This window comes from Pteropus vampyrus, unplaced genomic scaffold, assembly GCF_000151845.1.
Source record: "Pteropus vampyrus isolate Shadow unplaced genomic scaffold, Pvam_2.0 Scaffold113, whole genome shotgun sequence".
In the NCBI taxonomy this organism is placed as follows: domain Eukaryota; kingdom Metazoa; phylum Chordata; class Mammalia; order Chiroptera; family Pteropodidae; genus Pteropus; species Pteropus vampyrus.
The window spans coordinates 2,441,058-2,447,057 of NW_011888894.1; the positions used below are offsets into that span (position 1 = coordinate 2,441,058).

General features: G+C 43.6%; 1 protein-coding gene across 3 annotated transcripts in view; it reads right to left on the reverse strand.

The window, feature by feature from the left end:
• Window positions 1–505, reverse strand: part of ANXA4 (annexin A4) — a 54,298-nt gene extending 53,793 nt beyond the window's left edge. Inside the window, exon 1 of one of the 3 annotated variants that reach the window (XM_023533831.1) lies at window positions 255–505. The gene's annotated coding sequence lies outside the window, so the exon portion shown is untranslated. The remainder of the gene's footprint in view (window positions 1–254) is intronic. The other 2 variants (XM_011365580.2, XM_011365579.2) reach the window with 2 other exon arrangements.
• Window positions 506–6,000: the final 5,495 nt, after the last annotated feature.

Consider the following 6,000-nt stretch of genomic DNA (forward strand, 5'->3'; position numbering starts at 1 on the left):
CCTGAGCTGTATAAGCTGCTCCGGAGGTCCTTCTGGATAAAGGCCACGTCTGCCTCCCTCCTGTCCACCCCGAGCCGCAGCGAGCGCCGGCCCGCGGCCTCCCGCTCCACCCCGCGCTGCCCGGGCCACGCCCGCAGGCCGGCGGCGGGAACCCCCACTCAGGGCGCGGAGCAGGTCGGGCGGTCCGCGCGAGGCCTCCGGGGCTGCCCGACCGGATTCCCGAAGCCAGGACCGCGCGCCCGGGGCCCCCTTACCGTTCGTGCCGAGACGGAACTGCGGTCGTCCTCGGCGGCCACGGAGGTCACACCCTCGTCCGGGCCGAACACCGGGTCTTATCCCGGGCGGACCCGCCCCACTTCGGGGTGGAGACTGAGCCCGAGTTCCTGGTCGTCCCTCTGCCCACGAGACCGGAAAAGTCCTGCGGGGCGAGGCTCACCTGGAGCAGGGGCCGGGACCGCGGTGCTCGGCTCCGGTGGGGGCCGCCTCGCCCCAGGCCGGGGCTGCTCACCGCACGTGCCCGCGCCCCGGCGGCTGACAGTGCGGCTCTCAGGTCGCGGGGATCACCCAGCCCGCCCCGCCCCGCCCCTGCCCCACAGAGTCGGAACCCCTCTACTTTCTGGGTCTCAGGTCCCCGGGCGCCCCCATGCCCACGGAGGTCCCAGCCCCCGGCCTCTCCGGTCCCGCTCCTCCCCTTGCCCGCGGCGCCCAGGTCCGCGCGGTAGCCAGAGTCCCGCCGCGAGTCAAAGCTTCCTCCCCGGGGAAATTGCACTTTTCTCTCAGCGTAAAGGCTCAACCGAGCTGTGGCCGGCAAAGTGGAAAGTCACATCAGATTGGCACATTGCGTTTTCCTCTTGCACATTAAAACTTACATTCCTGCTTCCCTGACTGCGCATAAGCCTCTTAAAGGCACCAACTGAGTCTAGGTGGTCTTTGCTCCCATGCTCAGTACTGTTTCTGGCACATAGTAGGTGCTTAGCGAACGCTTGCAGATTGAATCTGTTGAGTCTAAAGGCAAATTCTGATTTTATTTAACCAAGGGTAGGTAGCTTTAGGGAGTGTGTTTGCTCTCCAACAAACCAAATCCAAGTGGCTATTAGCACCCTGAAAGCCGGAGAGGTAACATTAAATGATTTCATTCAGCTGTAGCTGAAGGAGGTGGTATGACATAATTAAAAGCAAGAATCAGACTGATGTTGATTCTAGACCTGGTTTTGCCCCTTTCCTCCTCTTGAAACCTTGAAAGTTTCTGAGCTCCAGTGTATGAACTAAGGAGAAAGCAAAATTAACAAGGCAAATAGAAAAAGAATTAAATACAGATAACTTATTTCTTCAGAGAGATTAGAGAGACTATTGCATCCCTTTAAAAATACTCTTAACACCCCTGACAAGATCATCTTTACTACGTAGATGCACCCAGCTTTCAGCTGCCCCCTTTGGCCCATAACTTCCCCCAGACCAGGTTGGGGAGCCTCAGTCAGAAACTAACTTAAATGGGGTACAAAAGGCCAGGAATAAACCTGTGATTCTCTTCCTATTTCAGAGTTCCAAAGGGCTTAGTCTGAGGCTAAATTTCAGCAGAAACCATATCTTTGCCCTGCTTCCTCTTCTGTGCTATCCTACTCCTCTGGGAGGTTTCTCCTGAGAATATTCCCTCACTAAATTTACACAAGAATCCCTATCTTAGGCTCTGCTTAGAGGGAACAGATCTAAGACAGAGTGTTTTTAAAATTAATTTAATTGTTGAAATGAAAGACTTAAAGGAATCTTTAAAGATAGCAAAATGAACACATGCATTTGCCTCAGCTCCCTCTGGAAATCCAACTAAAACAACGTAAGTTTTGTTTCTAATCTCGTAAGGACAAGGGAACAAGACAGGAAAAATAACAAAACTCTGGAAACCAGAAAGCAGATAGACAGGTGGTAATGAACTTTGCAGGCCTGGGAAAACTGACTCTTAAGATAAAAATCGGGAAAGCTGAGAAGCAACATGATATTGTAGAATTTCTCAAGATACTCAGGAATTTGTTGCACCACGTACTTCTGAAAGGGGGTATATAGTTAATATTAAAAACTGGAGGATTTTTTGTAAGTCTGTGCAGGAAGCAGAGTCCTCCATCCGCTTCCCAAAATGCACGGCCCCTCTCCCGTTTGGGTGGAATTTTGGAAACATTCTCTGCAGGGATTAACGCAGACGGTTTCCAGAATGTTTCATACCTGAGACATTCCAGGTATGAAAATGTTCTGGTTATCTACCTCTAACAAACTATCCCAAAACTTAGTGACTTAAAACATTGACTATTTTATTGTCTCATGATTTTGAGGGGCTGAATTTGGACAGAGGTTAACTGGGCAATTGTTCTCTTCAAGTGGCATCAACAAAGGTCACTTGGTGGTATTCAGCTGGCAGATGGGCCAGTCAGGAGGATTCACTCACACATCTGGCACCCTGGCAAGGGTGATTGGAAGGCTGGCCTCAGCTGGCACTGTTGACCAGTGCACTTCTGCGTGCTCCCTCCACCTGGCAATCTCAGGGAAGTCAGACTTCCTACATGAAGACTCAGGGCTTCCACAAAGGATACTCCAAGAGATCCAGGATGAAGTTACTGGTCTTATTATTTAGGCTTGGAAGCCCCTGAATGTTATTTCTGTTTCATTCCATAGATCATGTAAATCACTAAGGCCAGTCCAGATTCAGGGGAAGGACAGTTATGCTTCATCTCTGAAGGGGGGTTGGAGGGGTTACTAACAAAGAAAATTGCCACCCTCTTTAATCTACCACACAAGGCTAGGGGAACTATACTAAAATTGAAGATCTATATGAAACGATATGAATTTCAGAAGACTAAGGACATAGGGAATACCTTACAAACACCCAGAGGGAAAAATGAGGTTTCATACAAAGTCTCAAGGTCCGGGATGGTATCAGACTTCTCCATAGCAACACATGAACTCGAAAACAATGTAATAATGCCTTTATAACTCTGAGGGAAAATTACTTCCAACATAAATCCTCAGACCCATCTAAACTATTGGTCAAGTGTAGGAGTAAATAAAAATATAGTCAGACATACAAAATTTAAAAAAATTATCTTCCACATATCTTTTCTTAAGAAGCTTTCAGATAATGTGTTCCACCAAAACGAGAGTTGAATCAAGAAGGTTTTTTAAAGAAAGTGAATAGCAGAATAGACAAAGAAAAATAGAATGGCAGGGGAGGGTAATTAGTTAACACTGTAGTTATTGATTTCTAATTTTCCTTAACTGTAGACTATAGCAAACATTTGTATAAGCACTTACTATGTGCCAGTCAGTATTCTAAGTGCTTTAGATACACAGTTTTAATCAATTAATCCTCACAACAGCTCTATGAGTTAGTTGAATAGAGTCTGTATTAATTGATATTACTACTGATGATATATAATCATTTATCAATTTGACAAAATTGTATTAAACTTCCTGTGGTAGATTGTATTTTTAAAAAGTGGTTGCAAGAATATATTTAGTCTCACATGCTCTTTTTAAAATGCTGCCTCCTCCCCTACGTCAAGGGATGGCATCTTTGTCCCCTCTCTTTGAACCTGAGTGGGCTTCTTGGGTGGGCTGTACAGCAAAAGTCACACTATGTGACTTTCAAGGCTGGATCTTAAAAGGTGGTACAGCTTCTGTCTAGTTCTCTCACTCAGAACATATGCTTGTGGAGCCCTGAGCAGACATATAATGATAAGTTCAACTGCCCTAAAGCCACCATGCTGCAAAGACCACATGAACAGATCATGTGAAGATAAAGAGTCAGAAGAGCCCCGGATGTTCCAGCCCCAGAAGTTGGAACTTTCCCAGTCTCAGTGCCAGACATGTGAATGGGGAGGCCTTCGAGATGACTCTCGCATCATCCTCATCTCATGGCAGCCAGGTGAGAGATCCTGAATGAGAATGACCAAGCTGAGCTAAGTCAATAGCCAGAATCATGAGAGATAACAATAGTAAATAACTGCTGTTGTTTCATACCTTGAAATTTGGGTGTTATTTTATGGCACAACAGATAACCAAGAACACTTTCAGATAAAGTGGAGAGTTAGCCCCGACTTCTGAATCTTCCTTCCCAGTATTCATTGAAATGACCTATGGCGCGTAAAGAGGGGTACATTTTAGCCTGATTGGCAAGCTCTTCTCTGATTCTGAAGATAGCAATCTCAGGAGGATGGCTGGCCACATCCAGTCTGGCCACTGACCATGAAGGACATGAAGACAAAAGTCATCTGATAACCTTTGGCCCCTTGGGACTATGGCTTCATAAAACCTTGCAGGGTGACATTCCCTGCCAGATGGCTCCCTCCACAATCCTTTTAGGCTGCTGGAAAGTAACCAATCCTCCAGCCTAAGATTTGAGAAGAAGCTACTAATAGCATCTAAATAGACAGACTAGGAGCCAAGAAGAATGAGCTCATCCTATTTGGGAACAAATGCAAAGCATGGATAAAACTCTTAACAGTCAAAGATGAGTAAGCATAAATAGGTATATAGAAGTATGAAAAAAATTCTGGAATGTAGAAAACAGTATCTAAGAGGCAGAAGAAGAAACTTTTTTTAAGTTTTATAATATCAAGCAGAAGTAAATTTTAAACAGCCTCTACTATGTCTTTGATAGATGAAACAAACCAAAAAACAGAAGTAATCTGAATATTCATGAGGTAGAATTAATAGGTATAGACTGGACTGGACTGGACTCCATATACCACAGAGAAAGCATCTAGTTTCAATCATCTGCTGAATATTTATAAAAACTGACAAAATATTTATTCGCAAAGAAAACCTCATTAAATTCTAAAGTGAAAATAAGTTTTGAATCACAGCTCTACCATTTATTGGCTGATGACTTCAAAAAAGTCACTTATCTTTTTTGTGCCTCAGTTTTCTCATCTATAGCATGGGGGTAATGATACTTAACCGCATAGGTGCTATGTTATAAGGATTAAATAACAATCTATGTAGAATTTTTAGAATAGTTCTTGGTTCATTGTAAGCTTTGCATTAGTGTTGGCTATTTTTCTGATCGCCGTCAAATAAAATTAAAATTCAAAGCAAAACTTTTAAGCAATCACTCCCTTCCCCAACCAATAATATTTGCTATCACCTGATTATATAAAACGCCATGTTTGGGGGCTCTAAAGGAAACTAACTTTGCCACCGTCCTTCAAGATACTTCTCCATTGTCTCCTAGAATCCACTGGTCCCAAAGAAAAATCTAATAGTAAACTGATTCTTGTTCCTGTGTAGGTAGCTTAGTTTTTCTCACTAGAAAAATTCAAGATTTCCTCTTTCCCTTGAAGAATGTGTTTAAAAGTGGGACCTGTTTCACTAGCCTGAATGGCACTCAGATCTGTTCACTCCGAAGCCTTGAATCTCTTCCAAACTCAGAAACATTCTTCTATTATCTTTCTTCCAGCGTCTCCATTCTTTTGTTCTGGATACTGTGGGAACTTCTGACTTTATTCTCCATGTGACTTAACCTTTCTTTTGTTTTTGTTTTTTTGTTTTAGTTCTTTAGCTCTAAGTTTGAGAGAATCCTTAGGGTTAATCTTGTAAGTTCATTAATTCTATTTTCAGTTGTGTCCCTTCTATTCAGCTCATCTACCAAATTTTTTAAAATATAACTTTTATTTTTATCAAAGTTACAAATACAGTTCTAAGAGGCAAAAGTTCTACAAGGCTTGTTACAAAAAGAACAGCAGTTTTCCATCTCCTCTTTCTCCCCATCTTTCTGTCAGGTAACTAGTGCCGCTTTAGGCGCAAACCAATTTGGGGACCGTGGAATCCAATGATTCCTCAGGTTATATAATAGGGCATTGCAATCACAAATCATAGCAGTGTGTTAGGCTTGCTAAAACTAAAAAAAAAAAGATCTATGAAAGATTTGCAAGAAGGTATTTAAAAAAGTACATAGGCTGTAATAAAAAATAAAAAGCATTTATTTGAGCAAAGGTGGGACTGCAATAGAGGGCA